Source organism: Stomoxys calcitrans, chromosome 2 (assembly GCF_963082655.1).
Source record: "Stomoxys calcitrans chromosome 2, idStoCalc2.1, whole genome shotgun sequence".
NCBI classification, from domain to species: Eukaryota; Metazoa; Arthropoda; class Insecta; order Diptera; family Muscidae; genus Stomoxys; species Stomoxys calcitrans.
The window spans coordinates 143943823-143964311 of NC_081553.1; positions in this window are offsets into that span (position 1 = coordinate 143943823).

Consider the following 20489-nt stretch of genomic DNA (forward strand, 5'->3'; position numbering starts at 1 on the left):
TTGGTATCACTTCCAACAACTGAGATACGTATGGTTCAAATCGGTTCATGTTTTGATAAAGCTGCCATATAAACCGATCTTGGGTCTTGACTTTTTGAGCCTTTAGAGGGCACAATTTTTGTCCCATTCGATTGAATTCGATTTAGCACATAATGTTTTGGTATCTTTTCCAATAACTGTGTTAAGTATGATCCAAATCGCTTCATAATCTGACATAGCTGTCATATGAACCGATCTTGGATCTTGACTTCTTGAGCCAATAGAGCGCGCAATTCTCGTCCGATATGACTGAAATTTTGTATTAGGTGTTTTGCTATAACTTCCTATAACTGTGCTAAGTATGGCGCAGATCGGTACATAACCTGATATAGCTGTCATTTGAACCGATCTGGGATTTTGGCTTCTTGAGCCTCTAGAGGGCGCAATTCTCATCCGATTTGGAAGAAATTTTGTACAACGGCTTCTCTCATGACCTTCAACATACACGTCTGAATCGATCTATAGCTTGATAGAGCTCCCTTATAAACCGATCTCCCGATTTTGCCTCTTGAGCCCCTACAAGGCGCAATTCTTATCCGAATGAACTGAAATATTACACATTAGCATATTCTTATTCAAAACTCTTTGTTTGCCTAAAAAGAGATACTGCGCATAAAACTCGACAAATGCGATCCATGCAGGTGGGTGTATAAGATTCGGCCCGGCCGAACTTAGCAGGCTCAAACTTGTTTGAATATTACAATGATAAAAATAAGATCTCTCCTACATGGGAATATAAATTTGTTCATGTGTTGCATCATACAATGGCGGCAGCATTAGTAAACCCCAACCATATATGTGGCCTCGGAAACTCCGCCTTTGAAAAATGTAGAAACCCAAGGCAGTCTATGCAGTTAAATTTTCTGGTTTTACCTTCAACCCCAAATCACTATGAAGCACTTTCAAGCAGCACAATTCTTCACTGTGCAGCATCTCCCCACGTCCAAAATCAAAAAGTCCAAGGGGGACACCACACATAGACGCTGATGAATCCAGCAACGGATATTGCATCTCGTTTAAATGCCAAACAAAAAGAAAATCTCCGACAAAACATTTTATGGTGCAGATTACATACACAACCGAGGAATATCGAACTAGAGAAAAGTGTTGCTCCCAAAGTTTTTTCTTATAGCAGTGCACAGGAATATGACTTTGGTGTGACGATGTTTACTCCATTTATATGGGCGTGCATTGTTGGCAGTCAATCTCATCCAAGCATACACCCCCATATCCTCATGCTCTATTCGCAATTGGGGTTCTCATTAACCGTTGTAATCGTTACAGTCTGTTTCCCGAATATTATGCAAATGGGTAAAAGTCAAAAAGTATAGAAGTTTCTAAGGTTACGTATTTATTTGACATACACGCATACTTCACTGTGATACCCATTTGATCTATTTTGTTTCCTATTGAATGTAGCTTAAAAATAACGATATTCTGCGATATGAAATGAAATATTCATTGACTTTAAAAAGTTTAATGACAAATTAAGAGGTATGATAATATGGAGTACAACATATATGTACATACAAAGAATATATATTGACTTAAATTTTGCGAGCTAAGCATGGTATTGATTTATAAAACCTTTTTCAACAAAATGATTAAATGCTTTGACAATTTTTTACATTGAAATACAATTTTCCAATGATGATGTTTAACAAATTTTTAATTGCACGAATTAAAATTGTTATTCAAGGCTCATGCAGTGTGATGGCATCTCTATTAGCATAAACGTAATGTATCTGTTAAAAAAAAAAAAACAAGATGGTATTCTGTTCTCTTTCAAACACATGCATTGCGAGTTGAAGTGCAAACGGGCCAAATATTTTTCATTTTGTGCGTTCCTGATGTATTTCAAGAGAAGTCAATAATTGGCGTGTCTGGTCGTAAATTAATTTGGCAAAAAACATCAAGTGAGTGGACAATATTTATTAACGGCTTCATAAAATTAAATATTTTTCAAAGAAAAACAAGTAAAACGGTGTTAAGTTCGGCCGGGCCGAACTTTGGATACCCACCACCTCGGGTATATATGTAAACCACCTTTCATAAAAATTCAGTGAAAAATTCATACCTTATACTCATATACCTCATACCGATCTGAACTATATACGACACGGATGTCGAAAAGCCGAACATAAGTCACTGTGTCAAATTTCAGTGAAACCGGATTATAAATGCGCCTTTTATGGGGCCAAGACTTTAAATCGAGATATCGGTCTACATGGCAGCTGTATCCAAATCTGGACCGATTTGGGCCAAGTTGCATTAACATGTCGAAGAGCCTAACATTAAGCACTGTCCCAAATTTCGGCGAAATCGGACAATAAATGCCTCTTTTATGGGCCCTAAACCTTAAATCCAGAGATCGGTCTATATGGCAGCTATATTCAAATCTGGACTGATCTGGGCAAAATTGAAGAAGGACGTCGAAGAGCCTAACCAAACTCACTGTCTCAAATTTCAGCGACATCGGACAATAAATGCGTCTTTTATGGCCCCAAAACCTAAAACCTAGATATCGGTCTATATGGCAGCTATATCCAAATCTGGACCGACCTGTGCGATATTGCAGAAGTATGTCAAGGGGCTTAACTTAACTCACTTTTCCAAATTTCGGTGACATCGGGCAATAAATGAGCATTTTATGGGCCCAAAACCATAAATCAAGAAATCGGTCTATATGGCAGCTATATCCAAATTTGAACCGATCTGAACCAAATTGAAGAAATATGTCAAAGGGCCTAACACATCTCACTGCCCCAAATTTCAGCAAAATCGGACAATGAATGTGGCTATTATGGGCCTTACACCATAAATCGGAGGATCGATCTATATGGCAGCTAAATCCAAATCTGGACCGATCTGAGCCAAATTGAAGAAGGATGTCGATGGGCCTTACACAATTCACTGCCCCGAATTTCATCAAAATCGGGCAATAAATGTGGCTTTTGTGTGCCTAAGACCCTTAACCGGAGGATCGGTCTATATGGCAGCTATATCCAAATCTGAACCGATCTGGACCAAATTAAAGAAACATGTCAAAGGGCCTAAGACAACTCACTTTCCCAAATTTCAGCAAAATCGGACCATAAATGTGGCTTTTATGGGCCTTAGACACTAAATCGGAGGATCGGTCTATATGGCAGCTATATCCAAATCTGGACCGATCTGTGTCAAATTGAAGAAGGATGTCGAAGGGTCTAACACAACTCACTGTCCCAAATTTCGGCGAAATCGGATAATAAATGTGGCTTTTATGGGCCTTAGACCCTAAATCGGAGAATCGGTCTATATGGCAGCTATATCCAAATCTGCACCGATCTGAGCCAAATTGACAAAGGATCTCGAAGGGCCTAACACAACTCACTGTCCCAAATTTCAACAAAATCGGAAAATAAATGTGGCTTTTATGGGCCTAAGACCCTAAATCGGCGGATCGGTCTATATGGGGGCTATATCAAGATATAGTCCGATATAGCCCATCTTCGAACTTAACCTGCTTATGGACAAAAAAAGAATCTGTGCAAAATTTCAGCTCAATATCTCTATTTTTAAAGACTGTAGCGTGATTTCAACAGACAGACGGACAGACGGACGGACATGGCTAGATCGTCTTAGATTTTTACGCTGATCAAGAATATATATACTTTATAGGGTCGGAAATGGATATTTCGATGTGTTGCAAACGGAATGACAAAATGAATATACCCCCATCCTTCGGTGGTAGGTATAACAAGTAAAAGCGTGCAAAGTTAGGCCGGGCCGAATCTTATATACCCTCCACCATGGATCGCATTTGTCGAGTTCTTTGTATAAGAAAAGATTTGCTCTGCTTTTATAGCGATATCAAGATATGCTCCGGTTGGGACCACAATTAAATTATATGTTGGAGACCTGTGTAAAATGTCAGCCAATTCGAATAAGAATTGCGCTCTTTGTGAGCTCAAAAAGCAAAATAGAGAGATCGATTTATATGGGAGCTGTATCGGGCTATAGACCGACTCAGACCATAATAAACACGTATGTTGATGGTCATGAAAGATACCGTCGTACAAAATTTCAGGCCAATCGGATAATAATTGCGACCACTAGAGGCTCAAGAAGTCAAGATCCCAGATCGGTTTATATGGCAGCTATATCAGGTTATGAACCGACTTGTTTTTTATTTGACATAGTGGTTGAAAGTAACAATAAAAAACGTCTTGCGAAATTTCAGCCAAATCGGATAGGAATTGCGCCCTCTAGAAGCTCAAGAAGTCAAGTCACCAGATCTGTTTATATGACAGCTATATCAGGTTATGCACCGATTTAAACCATACTTAGCACAGTTGTTAGATATCGTAACAAAACACGTCGTTCAAAATTTCATTCCAATCGGATAAGAATTGCGCACTCTAGACGCTCAAGAAGTCAAGACCCCAGATCGGTTTATATGGCAGCTATATCAGGTTATGAACCGATTTAAACCAAACTTGGCACAGTTGTTGGATATAATAACAAAACGCGTCGTGCAAAATTTCATTAAAATCGGATAAGAATTGCGCCTTCTAGAGGCTCAAGAAGTCAAGACCCAAGATCGGTTTATATGGCAGCTATATCAGGTTATTAACCGATTTGAACCATAGTTGGCACAAATGTTAAAGGTATCATAACAAAATACTATGTGCAAAAATTCATTCAAATCGGATAAGAATTGCGCTCTCTAGAGGCTCAAGAAGTCAAGACCCAAGATCGGTTTATATGGCAGCTATATCAGGTTATGAACCAATTTGAACCATACTTGGCACAGTTGTTGTATATCATAACAAAACACGTCGTGCTAAATTTCATCCCAATCGGATAAGAATTGCGCACTCTAGAGGCTCAAGAAGTCAAGACCCAAGATCGGTTTATATGGCAGCTATATCAAAACATGGACCGATATGGCCCATTTACAATACCAACCGACCTACACTAATAAGAAGTATTTGTGCAAAATTTCAAGCGGCTAGCTGTACTCCTTCGGAAGTTAGCGTGCTTTCGACCGACAGACGAACAGACGGACGGACGGACGGACGGACGGATGGACGGACGGACGGACGGGTTGACGGACTGACGGACTGACGGACGGACTGACATGACTAGATCGACATTAAATTTCACGACGATCAAGAATATGTATACTTTATGGGGTCTCAGACGAATATTTCGAGTAGTTACAATCAGAATGAGAATTGCGCTCTTTGTGAGCTCAAAAAGTAAAATAGAGAGATTGATTTATATGGGAGCTGTATCGGGCTATGGACCGATTCAGACAATAATAAACACGTATGTTGATGGTCATGAAAGAATCCGTCGTACAAAGTTTCAGGCAAATCGGATAATAATTGCGACCTCTAGAGGCTCAAGAAGTCAAGACCCAAGATCGGTTTATATGGCAGCTATATAAGGTTATGGACCGATTTGAACCATACTTGGCACAGTTGTTGGATATCACAACAAAACACGTCGTGCAAAATTTAATTTCAATCGGATAAGAATTGCGCACTCTAGAGGCTCAAGAAGTCAAGACCCCAGATCGGTTTATATGGCAGCTATATCACGTTATGGACCGATTTGAACCATACTTGGCACAGTTGTTGGATATCATAACAAAACACGTTGTGCAAAATTTCATTCCAATCGGATAAGAATTGCGCATTCTAGAGGCTCAAGAAGTCATGACCCAAGATCGGTCCGTCTGTCCGTCGAAAGCACGCTAACTTCCGAAGGAGTAAAGCTAGCCACTTGAAATTTTTCACAAATACTTCTTATTAGTGTAGGTCGGTTGGTATTGTAAATGGGCCATATCGGTCCATGTTTTGATATAGCTGCCATATAAACCGTTCTTGGGTCTTGACTTCTAATTTGAATTGGCTGACATTTTACACAGGTCGCCAACATATAATTTAATTGTGGTCCAAACCGGACCATATCTTGATATCGCTCTAATAGCAGAGCAAATCTTTTGTTATATCCTTTTTTGCCTAAGAAGAGATGCCGGGAAAAGAACTCGACTTATATACCCTCCATGGTGGAGGGTATATAAGATTCGGCCGAACTTAGCACGCTTTTACTTGTTTTATAAATTAATTTTTGTGTTCTCTGCTGTTAACATGCGTCTAACACCTTCAATTGCTATCAGCTTCACTCAGGAAACTTAGGTTGATTGTGTAGCCCCCGAAAAAGATTAAAAAAGCGGTGAAGAACACCGACTAAATTTACGGCAGTACGATGACATATATTACAGACATTAGAATGAAGAAGTTAAGGAGCCAACATGCATGACAATAATGGGGCCCACAGCCTACCCCCGCAAATTTAGGCAGCGCCACAATAGGTGGCGAACCGTCTATAATGCGTAAGTCCTCCATGTATCCAGCGCGACGTCATAGTCCTAGCATTATATTGGTTGCCAGGACCCTTTTCAGCAGTGAGAGCGGTAGTTCCACCTCATCTGGGAAAGGTCCCCTGAACACCAATGCACCAAGTTACCTCATATTGGTGAATAGCAAGCTGACAGCCACACACCAGGGTGAAAATGCCATCCTCGTAGCCAACAAACGTTAATTCCTTCCTTTCAAATGACCTGAAAATTCCACAAATATCCAAGAGCCTTAAAAATGGGAACAAACCCCGTTCTTGTGGTGATTGAGCTCTAGTCACAATAATCCTATTTGAGCCCTTTGCTCGTGGAAAGCTTATAATCCTGTCCATCAACATCGTATGAACTCAATTCAGGAGGAATCCTCATGTCCACCAGAGTGTCATGCATTTCACACATGTGTTGTGTGGCCCCTGGTTATAATCGAGACACACGTCTATGATGTTGGAATTAATCTCAATCCAATTGGAATTGAGCCACAACTACCCGGGTCTACCGCGGAAGGCTAAGGGCATTTACTTGGTAGCTATTTCACCGCTACAAAAACCTAGTAAAAAATATTTAAAACTGCCGTCTTGGTAGAAACTTTAAACATTTACAAATTTTGTTTTCTCGTTTTCTCAAAAAAGATGCTTTGTTGTAGCAATTCGTCGATGAGCCCACCTTTATAAATACGGTATGTCGGTAATTATTTTACTTTTCTTCAAAACAAACAGCTCTGCCGAAAAGATAAAATACGCCCTAGTTTCCTTCACGGGAAAAAAATAATGCATATTTAGAAAATGCAACCGACGCAAACTGCATGCCATTGAAAGCAGAATTCTGCTTGCGGTATGTTTTTAAATAATTCTCATTTATCTATACTCACAAGCGCCTCCAACCAGTATATGTGCAATGTTCAAATTCTTAATCTATATATTGGGTTGCCCAAAAAGTAATTGCGGATTTTTCATATAGTCGGCGTTGACAAATTTTTTCACAGCTTGTGACTCTTTAATTGCATTCTTTCTTCTGTCAGTTATCAGCTGTTACTTTTAGCTTGCTTTAGAAAAAAGTGTAAAAAAAGTAAATTTGATTAAAGTTCATTCTAAGTTTTATTAAAAATGCATTTACTTTCTTTTAAAAAATCCGCAATTACTTTTTGGGCAACCCAATATAATTTATCTATGAGGTTAGCATATCTGAGTTCCAATTCTATGGAAAATATCGAAAAATATCTGAGAAAGTTTTTTTTATACCCTCCACCATAAGATGGGGGGTATACTAATTTCGTCATTCTGTTTGTAACTACTCGAAATATTCGTCTGAGACTCCATAAAGTATATATATTCTTGATCGTCGCGACATTTTATGTCGATCTAGCCATGTCTGTCCGTCTGTCCGTCCGTCCGTCCGTCTGTCTGTCGAAAGCACGCTAACTTCCGAAGGAATAGAGCTAGCCGCTTGAAATTTTGCACAAATACTTCTTATTAATGTAGGTCGGCTGGTATTGTAAATGGGCCATATCGGTCCATGTTTTGATATAGCTGCCATATAAACCGATCTTGGGTCTTGACTTCGTGAGCCTCTAGAGTGCGCAATTCTTATCCGATTGGAATGAAATTTCGCACGACGTGTTTTGCTATGATATCCAACAACTGTGCCAAGTATAGTTCAAATCGGTCCATAACCTGATATAGCTGCAATATAAACCGATCTTGGGTCTTGACTTCTTGAGCCTCTAGCGTGTGCAATTCTCATCCGATCAGAATGAAATTTTGCACGACGTGTTTTGTTATGATATCCAACAACTGTGCCAAGTATAGTTCAAATCGGTCCATAACCTGATATAGCTGCCATATAAACCGATCTTGGGTCTTGACTTCTTGAGCCTCTAGAGTGCGCAATTCTTATCCGATTGAAATGAAATTTTTTTTTTTTTTTTTTTTTTTGTAATTTTTATTAATGCGATCTATCTAACATTGATATTTAACATTATTCTGGTGTTTTAAATTTCTTTTAGATGGTATTAACCCAGTGGTCAATCCATTTAACATATACATACATAAATTTCAGTTTGAGGAACAATATTTATACAAAGATTTTATTTATGCGATTAGATCTTGTGGTGCTTTTCGTTTTAGCCTTGTAAAAGTTTCCCGATTTGACATTAAGTTGGCCGCTAGGGGGTTTGGATGGTCGTCAATTCTTAATTTATATGACATTAATTGCGATGAAATCTCTTCCTTTACTGTTTTTATGTTTAGATCCTTATGTAGGCGTTCGTTGGTAACGTATGTTGTGGCATTTGTAATTATTCTTAGTACTTTAGATTGAAACTGTTGCAGTAATTTTATATTGGTATTTGAGGCGGTCCCCCATAATTGGATGCCATATGTCCAGATTGGTTTTAATATGCATTTGTATATGAGGATTTTGTTTTCCAAAGAGAGTTTCGAGCGGTATCCAATTAGGTATTTCATTTTTCTCAGTTGAATATCGAGAGCCTTTCTTTTAGTTTGGATGTGTTTCTTCCATTTAAGTTTTCTATCTAGATAAATTCCAAGATATAGGGCTTCATCTTTCTGTGGGATCTCAATTTGGTTCAATTGAACAGGGGGACATGTGGCATGTTTCAATGTATATGTAACTTGGGTAGATTTTGACTCATTGGCTTTTATACGCCATTCACGTAGCCATACCGATAACGTGTTTAAGTACTTTTGGAGGGCATTACTCGCTTTTTGTGCATCTTTACTGACAGCTAATACCGCTGTATCATCAGCGAAAGTCCCGATCACAGCATTCTGTGATCGTGGAAGGTCAGCTGTAAATAAGAGATATAGCAGTGGACCAAGTACACTACCTTGTGGTACACCGGCACGAATATTCTTGATGGTACTTGCTTCACCGGCTTCTTGAACATAAAAATGCCGATCGTTAATATACGATTTAATAAACAGATAAAAATTGATTGGTAACAGCTTTTTTATTTTGTAAAGTAAGCCCTCGTGCCATACCTTATCAAATGCTTGCGATATATCCAGGAATGCAGCTGTACAAAATTCTTTGGATTCAAACGCGTTGTGTATTGTTTCAACCAGACGATGGATTTGTTCTATTGTGCCGTGATTTTTCCTGAACCCAAATTGATGGTCAGGGATAAGTTCTTTTTGATTTACAATTGGCGTTAATCGCTTTAAAAATAGAATTTCAAGAACTTTGGAAAGTACAGACAGCAGACTAATTGGACGATAAGACTTTACTTGGTCTGTGGGTTTGCCAGGTTTTTGAATCATTGTTATTTGCGCAACCTTCCATTGCGGGGGTACAAAGCATCGAGTCAAGCATGCGTTGTATATGTAGGTCAATAAATTTAAAGCATTTGCAGGAAGTTCTTTTAAGATAGTTGGTGTAATCAAATCATAACCAGGTGCTTTATTTGCTTTAAGGGTGTTGATAACTTTAATAACTTCAGCCTTCGAAAATTTTTTAATGGGCAGATCAAGTTGGTGGGTTTCGTCTAGGATTTTTTTAATATTTTCTGGTACAACTTCATTTGTATTTGGGGTAAATACATCAAATAAGTGGTTTGCAAATGTAGTTGCTTTTTCTAAGTTACTCTTTGTCCAAGAACTATCGGGTTTTCTTATTGGGTGATTTATTTTTGGGTATCTCTTGATAGATTTGGTCACTTTCCACAGGGAATAATCTGTAGACTTGTTTGGACCAAGACCCTGAATATTTTTTTCAAAATTTTCATTTTGTATATTCTGTAGAAGAAGTTTGAGTTCGGCTGTTGCTTTGTTTAGTTTCCTCTTATCATCAGGAGATCGCGTTCTTTGCCACGTTTTCTTCGCTTTCCGTTTAATGAAAAGTTTTTTCAAGACGTTTGTTGGAGTAGTGTGATTTATGGAGAAACTTTTCTGAGGTGTTGCATTCCATGACGCTAGTTGAATATTGCGGACTAGATGTTCCACTGCATCTACTAAATCTTCGTCTGTTTTAAGAGGAATGTTCTCACTTAGATTCGTACTTAAAAGATACCGAAAATAGTGCCAATTGGTTTTCTTATTGTGTAATGTACATTTTTGGTCCTGTATTATATATTTGCAATGCACGGTAAGGAGAACCGGTGAATGGTCGGAAGAGAGTTCACAGATCGATGTGCAATTTTGTGATCCTTCGGGGATACCCTTTGAGACACAAAAATCAATTAGATCTGGGGTTTTATTTACATCAGTGGGCCAATATGTTGGGGTACCAGAGGATTTAACGTTCAAGTTCAGTTCTTTGATGGCGTAAAACAGTTGTTTTCCCTTTGGAGATGTAAGTCGGGAGCCCCATAGAGGATGTTTAGCATTGTAGTCACCACAAGCTAAGAATTTGTTTCCAAGTGATCTGAAGAAACTAATGTATAAATCTTTTTTAATGTTATGTTTCGGTGGGCAGTAAATTGAGGAGATGGTTAATGGTCCAAGCCAGTCTTCTACTATAATGTTAGTTGCTTGTATCTCTTGCGCGCAATAATGTGTTCCTTGGTGATGTTTTATGGTTTTTCTTATTAGGATCCCCGATCCTCCTCTTGCTTTGCTGTCAGGGTGATTTACATGATAAAAATCATATTGTGGAATTAAAAGATGAGATTTTTGTGTAAAGTGTGTCTCACAAATTAGCATTACATCTATCTGCCTTGTTCTTAGGAATTCCTTTACTTCTAATATATGGTTTGACAAGCCATTTGCATTCCAGAAAACTATGTTGAGTTGACTCATATGGTAATCTGTGAAAGTTGAGCAGTAACATTCAAAATAAGGCTGGTCATTTGCTGCATTAGAGCATTGAGGCTGGTAAGCATTTCCTTAATGTTGGAGACATTAGGGTTACATATAGGTTGTTGTTGTAGTGTTGGCTGGCTTTGTGGGTGTTGGGAGTGAGATTGAAGAGTAGGGTTCTGGTTTATAATATTTTGGACGTTTGTGGAGTTGGTGACAGCATTGGAGTATGAAGCTGGAGCTGTTAGATTTGATTGTTCTGTGATTGCTTGGGAAGTTATGGCTTGTCTTTCTCTATTTGTTCTTTGAGTTGGAAAGTGTTTTTGAAAAAGTTGTTTATAAATGTTGCAACCTTTATAGTTTGCTGGGTGGTTTCCTTCACATAGGGCACATTTCACTTCGCTAGCCCAATTTTTACGTACACAAGACTTTGAGTCATGACTACCAGCACATTTGATACAAACAGATTTTTTTCTGCAATAAGTTTTAGTATGGCCATATTGTTGACAGTTTGCGCATTGTGGTATGGTTTTCTTTGGACGAGGTGCTTCAAATTTAACAATAGTATTCATAAGTCTTGTGACAGAAAAAATATTTTTATTGTTTGGTTTCGTGGATAACGTTATTTCGAATAATGGTAGTGGTTTTTTAGAATATCTATTCTTAATATTCCATACATTGGTGGCTTCGTGACCTTCTTTCAGAAGCTCATCCTTCAGTTCTTCCACATCTACAGTTGGATGAATATTTTTGAGAATCACTTTGAACCCTCTTTCATTTTTCGGTTTGTAGGTATGGAATTCTGTATCCTTTTTTTGAAGTTCTTCAACAATTACTTTGTATGTTTCATGGGTCTTTGACATTATTTTTATCTGATCATTACGAAGAGACTTGATTTCGTATTGATTTGGTACGCATTGGGAAAGAAGCGACATCAATGGCTGAATATTTCCAACCTTATCCACAAAGATTGGTGGTGGTTTGGAATGTTCAAGTAAATTTGAATTAGCATCAGTTTGTAAATTTGAACTCATTGCCTGGCTATCCAGAATTGCAAATTGATTTTCAGAAGCTGGATTACTTTTTCCAAGCCAGTATTCGTTTACTGTAGCTTGCTTTTTGTTGGCATTAGATTGGTTTGGACTTTCTCTATGTCGTTTATTCTTTTGGACTGTTTGCCATTCACCTGTTGGATTTGGGGTTGTTACAATGCTTTCGGCAATATTTTGTTGGTGGTTCTCAAAACGGCCAACTTCATTTGCAAGTTCTTCTTCGTCTGTTTGAAACGACTCAGAACATTGGTTTTGATTAATTTGCCCTTTCAGGGTTTCGACATCTTTTTGAAGTTGAAAGCACAATCTTTCATATTTTTGGCTTCTCGCTGACAGCTCGGCGTTTGCCTTTTCTAATTGCTGGAGCTTGCTTACTCTCAGCGAACCAATACTGTTTCTTGGGGTTATGTCCTCGCTCATATTCATAGTTAACGGCTATCAGTGGGTATTTAGTGTCGATAATGCAGTATATGCGCTTTGTGTAAACACGCCATATACGCGCGACATTACCAACAGCTGATATCGTCAGACTACTTTTTTATGCGACCAAGCTATGTAAAGGTAGTAGGCAACCCACAATCACTATTTGGCAGAAACGACCAGCTGGTGTTGTTAAATTTGTAAAAAGTGATTTAACAACACACAAACAAGCTGTCTCTGTCGTTTATTCCAGTCAAAAATTATTGTTTCGATGGAGTTTGTTGAAAAATTCAATTTAATTTAATCGATTTTAAAACTCACTCAGAGTCCGAGACGTTTTTTTTTTCCTATGGCAAGATGTTCCGGATGAAGATATCTCCTACCCAACACCCTACCAGCATCCAAAAAGCGCCTAGATTAGGAGGATTGGTTTGTATTTCTGCAGCAGACAAAAAACGCGACCGTATCATGGAATGACTCTTAATAATGAAATTTTGCACGACGTATTTTGTTATTATATCCAACAACTGTGCCAAGTATGGTTCAAATCGGTCCATAACCTGATATAGCTGCGATATAAACCGATCTTGGGTCTTGACTTCTTGAGGCTGTAGAGGGCGCAATTCTTATTCGAATGGAATGGAATTTCGCACGACGTGTTTTGTTATGATACCCAACAACTGTGCCAAGTATGGTTTAAATCGGTCCATAACCTAATATAGCTGCAATATAAACCGATCTTGGGTCTTGACTTCTTGAGCCTCTAGCGTGCGCAATTCTCATCCGATCAGAATGAAATTTTGCACGACGTGTTTTGTTATTATATCTAACAACTGTGCCAAGTATAGTTCAAATCGGTGCATAACATGATATAGCTCTCATATAAACAGATCTGGGGATTTAACTTCTTGAGCTTCTAGAAGGCGCAATTCCAATCCGATTTGGCTAAAATTTTGCATGACGTATTTTATTTTTACTTTCAACAACTGTGTCAAATAAGGTTCAAATCGGTTCATAACCTGATATAGTTACCATATAAATCGATCTGGGATCTTGACTTCTTGACCCCTAGAGGTCGCAATTATTATCCGATATGCCTGAAATTTTGTACGATGGATCCTCTCATGACCATCAACAAACGTGTTTATTATGGTCTGAATCGGTCTATAGCCCGATACAGATCCCATATAAATCGTTCTCTCTATTTTACTTCGTGAGCCCCAATGGGCGCAATTCTTATACGAATTGGCTGACATTTTACACAGGTCTCCAACATATAATTTAATTGTGGTCCGAACCGGACCATATCTTGATATCGTTTTAATAGCAGAGCAACTCTTTTCTTATATCCTTTTTTGTCTAAGAATAGATGCCGGGAAAAGAACTCGACAAATGCGATCCATGGTGGAGGGTATATAAGATTCGGCCCGGCCGAACTTAGCACGCTTTTCTTGTTGTAAATGTTTTTTTATTTTTATACCCTCCACCATAAGATGGGGGGTATACTAATTTCGTCATTCTGATTGTAACTACTCGAAATATTCGTCTGAGACCCCATAAAGTATATATATTCTTGATCGTCGTGATATTTTATATCCATCTAGCCATGTCCGTCCGTCTGTCCGTCCGTCCGTCTGTCTGTCGAAAGCACGCTAACTTCCGAAGGAGTAAAGCTAGCCTCTTGAGCCTCTTATCCGATCAGAATGAAATTCTTTTATATCCAACAACTGTGCCAAGTATGGTTCAAATCGGTCCATAACCTGATATAGCTGCCATATAAACCGATCTTGCGTCTTGACTTCTTGAGCCTCTAGAATGCGCAATTCTTATCCGATTGGAATGAAATTTTGCACGACGTGTTTTGTTATGATATCCAACAACTGTGCCAAGTATGGTTCAAATCGGTCCATAACCTGATATAGCTGCCATATAAACCGATCTTGGGTCTTGACTTCTTGAGCCTCTAGAGTGCGCAATTCTTATCCGATTAGAATGAAATTTTGCACGACGTGTTTTGTGTTTATATCCAACAACTGCGCCAAGTATAGTTCAAATCGGTCCATAACCTGATATAGCTGCCATATAAACCGATCTTGGGTCTTGACTTCTTGAGCCTCTAGAGTGCGCAATTCTTATCCGATTGGAATGAAATTTTGCACGACGTGTTTTGTTATGATATCCAACAACTGTGCCGTGTATGGTTCAAATCGGTCCATAACCTGATATAGCTGCCATATAAACCGATCTTGGGTCTTGACTTCTTGAGCCTCTAGCGTGCGCAATTCTTATCCGATCAGAATGAAATTGTGCACGACGTGTTTTGTTATTATATCCAACAACTGTGCCAATTATGGTTTAAATCGGCCCATAACCTGATATAGCTGCCATATAAACCGATTTTGGGTCTTGACTTCTTGAGCCTCTAGAGGGCACAATTCTTATCCGATTTGAATAAATTTTTGCACGAAGTATGATATCCAACAACTGTGCCAAGTATGGTTTAAATCGGTCAATAACCTGATATAGCTGTCATATAAACAGATCTGGGGATTTGACTTCTTGAGCTTTTAGAGGGCGCAATTCCTATCCGATTTGGCTGAAATTTTGCATGACGTATTTTATTTTTACTTTCAACTACTGTGTCAAATAAGGTTCAAATCGGTTCACAACCTGATATAGCTGCCATATAAACCGATCTGGGATCTTGACTTCTTGACCCCTAGAGGTCGCAATTATTATCCGATATGCCTGAAATTTTGTACGACGGATCCTCTCATGACCATCAACAAACGTGTTTATTATGGTCTGAATCGGTCTATAGCCCGATACAGATCCCATATAAATCGTTCTCTCTATTTTACTTCGTGAGCCCCAATGGGCGCAATTCTTATACGAATTGGCTGAAATTTTATACAGGTCTCCAACATATAATTTAATTGTGGTCCGAACCGGACCATATCTTGATATCGTTTTAATAGCAGAGCAACTCTTTTCTTATATCCTTTTTTGCCTAAGAAGAGATGCCGGGAAAAGATCTCGACAAATGCGATCCATGGTGGAGGGTATATAAGATTCGGCCCGGCCGAACTTAGCACGCTTTTACTTGTTTTTTTTTTGAAATTTTGACCGATTTATGCTTCGTATTTTTTGATTTACGAAATTTAGGTTAGGTTGAAAGAGGGTGCAGATATTGATCAGTCCCAAGCCACTATGGACATACACCTAAGCCAGTAATCGGCTTGTTGTGCGCTCTAAAAACTGTAAAGTAAACTCTAAAAAGAAAATTTTAAGTTAGGAATTCCTTGTTTCTTACAAAATCCTTAATTGTTTTCAATGCCACTCCCCTTAGTTTGTTCATGCCTGATATTGTGTCTCCACCTAAGTACCGGTATCTCCTGTACGCGAAAGCCGGGTAATGACAAAGGAAATGCCTCATAGTCTCATCATCTTCCCCGCATACCTTACACATGCTATCACTTGCCGCACCGATTTTACATAAGTGAGCTCATAGTCTTATGTGTCCCGTTATGATACCAATAGCTATACTGACCTCCTTCTTGCTCCCATTCAGTAATAGCCTCGCCTTCTCACGATCTGGATTCCCCAATAGGATTTTCGCCGTCCTACCGACCGTTTCGCTGTTCCACAATGTTGCATACCCATTCGTCGCCCACTCCCTTAACTCGGACTGCGTCGGCCCGATAGGCTTCGGGTTAACCAAGTTTATTGAGGGCAGTCCTCTGTCCTTCACCGCCAAATCGTCTGCCCTTTCATTTCCCTTACTCCGTTATGGCCCGGCATCCAAACGATGCTGATTTTTCATCCTCAGAGAAGGCGTTAATCTCGGAATCCTTTTACCTTCCTTCCAGGTTTCCTATCGTCGCCTCGATTATACCGCGATGTTATGAGCTGCTCCCATCCTCAATCCATTCTCTCATAGCCTTAAGTTTCATAGCCACAGTGGCTGCCTCACACTTAATCTGTATGTCATTGGGTCGGATATATAGAATAGTCTCCAGTGACCTAGTGGGCATGCTCCTCATCGCTCCGCCTATGCCAAGACAACATGTTCTCTGAACCTGTTGTATGTACGTTGCACTTTTTCTCCATAGCAGTCCACCAAACTACAGAGGCGTAAGTAAGTATTGGTATAATCACGCTCCTGTAGAGCCAGTGAACTATCAGACCTCATTTCGAGCCTACGGCCCGTCTACATAGTGCCCAACATCTGTGAGCCTTCTCAGTATGCTCCTGAATGTGACACTTCCAATTCAGTTTCCTGTTCAAAATCACACCTAAGTATTTTACCTTGTCAGATATCGAAATCGACTTATTGAAGAAACGTGGTGCGTTAAATTGACCCACCCTTGTCTTCCTCGTGTACAGCCATATTTCAGTCTTCTCTGGGTTAACATTGAGACCTCTGGGTCTAGCCCAGTCATATATCATATGCAAGACCCTTTTGGCCATTCTGCATAGCTCGTGCGGGTCCTAACCCCTAAGAAGTATTAAAACATCGTCTGCGTAGTAGAATGCCCCCAGTGGCGTGCCCTGTGCACTTTCTCCCTTGTATTTATGTCATGAGACACTCAGTCCACCCTGTACTTGTCAAAGGATTGGATCAGAGTGTCGGTCCGCACATTGTTAAAAGCCCCCTCGATGTGTACGTTTTGGCATCGAAGGATTCTTCTATTTTATGCACAACCTCGTGCAGGGCAGACTCCACCGACCTTCCCTTGACATAGGCATGCTGTTTGTATTTGAACAGATCGCTGGATGTCCTACTCTTCATCATGGCGCCCACAATACGTTCCATGGTTTTGAGCAGAAGGGACCTAAGGCTTATGGGTCTGTAGGCCTTTGGTGTCGCATAACTTGCCTTGCCGGGCATGGGTATAAACGCCACCCTTGCCTCCTGCAAGGCTTTCGGAGTATATGAAAGCCCTTGGCACGCTGTGAAAATTTTGAGCAGACGAGGGTCCAGATTATCTGCCTCTTTCTGTAGTAACGCCGGAAATATTCCATCAGGTCCGGGTGACTTAAATGGTTTGAAGCTCATCAAGGATTCCTTCACCATAAATTCCGTAATTATAAACCTTCGATCAAAGTCATTATATCAAGATTTCGGTGTCTCCGTGAGTCCCTTCGTATTCTGTGGAAAATGGGTTTTCATCAAAAGCCTCAACATGTCTTCCGTTGTCTCTGCTCTAACTCCTATGTCGTCTACTAAAGTTTCTGTTTGGACATGAGAGAAACTTTTTTATCTTGGCGGCGTCATTAACGCTAACGACCTGTTCGCAGAAAAGCTTCCAGGAGTCATGTTTTGCCGCTCTGATAATCTTATTGTAGTGATTAAGCCGTGTATAATACACATCCCAATCAACTTCAGGTGTTTTAAGACGTGCTAAGTCACAAAGTCTGCGGACGGTCGTAATCCTGTTAACATTTTCGTCAATCTCTTTTATGCTTGGACAATCTAAATTATCTTGCCCAAGTCTTCTTCTGAGTAAACTTTCGAATTATGTTCAGTTGGTTTTCAACTTGTTCCGGAAGCTTATCGGATTCGGCGCTGGGCGTGTTAAACCTAATGTAGCGATGGTCAGAGAAAGAGTGTTCCATGGAGACCCTCCAATCTTGAACCTCATCGATTAGATTTTCCGAACATATCGTCACATCTAATACCTTCTTCCTAATCCTATTAAGAAAGGTTGCGGTGTTACCAATACTAAGTGTTATTATGTCGTTAGTATTCAAGAACTCTGCCAGGGCTTGGCCCCGTATATTAGTGTTGTACTACCCCACGAAATGTGGGGAGAGTTCGCGTCGCACCCTATTAGTACCTCGTTTCCTGTCTGTTTTACTTTCCTCACCAGCCGTTGCAGCTCCGACGTGGGTGGCCGTGTCGAATTTACGAAGGCATTTATGGTTCGATTCATTTTTATACCCTCCACCATGGGATGGGGGTATACTAATTTCGTCATTCTGTTTGTAACACCTCGAAATATGCGTCTAAGACCCCATAAAGTATATATATTCTTGATCGTCATGTCATTTTGAGTCGATCTAGCTATGTCCGTCCGTCTGTCTTTCGAAAGCACGCTAATCTTCGAAGGAGTAAAGCTAGCCGCTTGAAATTTTGCACAAATACTTTTTATTAGTATAGGTCGGTTGGTATTGTAAATGGGCCAAATCGGTCCATGTTTTGATATAGCTGCCATATAAACCGATCTTGGCTCATGACTTCTTGAGCCTCTAGAAGGCGCAATTCTTATCCGATTTTATTGAAATGCACGTAGTGTTTTGGTAGCACTTCCAATAACTACGCTAAGTATGGTTTAAATCGGTCCATGGTTTGATATAGCTGCCATATAAACCGAACTTGGGTCTTGACTTCTTGAGCCTCTAGAGGGCGCAATTCTTGTCCGATTTAACTGAAATTTTGCACGTAATGTTTTGGTAGGACTTCCAACCTCTACGCTAGGTATTGTTTTAATCGGTTCATGTTTTGATATAGCTGGCGTATAAACCGATCTTGGATCTTGACTTCTTGAGCCAATAGAGCGCAATTCTCATCCGATTTGGCTGAAAATGAGTTTGTCGTCCTCACTGAATGTCTACTCACAAATCAGTATAAAATGTTGGGTTCGACAAAAATATGCCCATGAACATTTCATTAAGGAACAGGAGCAAATTTCTCACATAAATATAATAATGAGTGATGTTCGATTCAACCTTAAAGCTCTATGGTAAGGGGCCTATTTTTTATAACTGAGTCTAAACAGCGTTCCGTAGTGCGAAACATCTTTTTTCTGATGTCTCCGCAAGGACTCAACCCCAGGAGTTCAGCGTCATAGGCTGACATGTAAACCACTGCGCTATGATTGCCATCGATTTTGGGTTAGGCAGTCATATGTTACATGATGTACCCAGAATAAGTAAGCACCCAGGTGATCGGCGTCATAGACAGACATCCTAACCTTACGGTGGCCACGGTGGCCTCGATGGTTTTTCAGCATAATTTCATTCAAATCAATCAGAGCGATAAGTTGCTAAAACACAACCTTCCCTCCAATATTCGAAAAAGTGTAATATTCAACCTTTCGTAAATAATCTTATAAAAGAGAATATGAATAGTTTTAGAATGTTGTCGACCCAAATAACCAAAATCCTACCGAAGCCAGGACCTGAAAACAATGAACACCATACAACGTCAAGTACCATCAAACAATCCGGCAAGTTCTCCGATAATGTGTTGCAGGTGAACAAAGCTTTTAAATAGCATGGACAATTTGTGATGCGTATTACACTCGGAGCGATTTGCAATGTAGGGAATTCATTCACTTTTGCTGTTGCTTGAAGGGTGGGAAATCAAACAACATCAAAGGGACAGAATGAATCGAAGCACCCTCAATCAAACACCAGCCGCCAACTGAACGCAAACTCGGGCACATCCAGTCGAAGCATTCAGCCGTATGACCAACCATTCGGTCATCCATCCATTCGACATCATCAAAGTCCTGTAAACCAATATTGTACGTGTTCACGTACCGTTAATGTTTCCCTCTCCATCTGAATGGGAAAGGTTATCTCAAGTGTATGATGGGGTTTTGGATGTGTGAACGTTTATTGGTCATCTTAGTCAGGAAACCCAAAGTTCGCAGCCACCACCGCTAGCGACGACCTCCCACTCCACACTTGTTCACTCTTGAAAAATATCCTTGTATCTCTTCGACATACTTTAAAAGTTGAAAAAATCACGTAGAAATATTGAAGTAAAATATCTTCACAGTGATAGTAGAACCTTAAAGGGGTTTC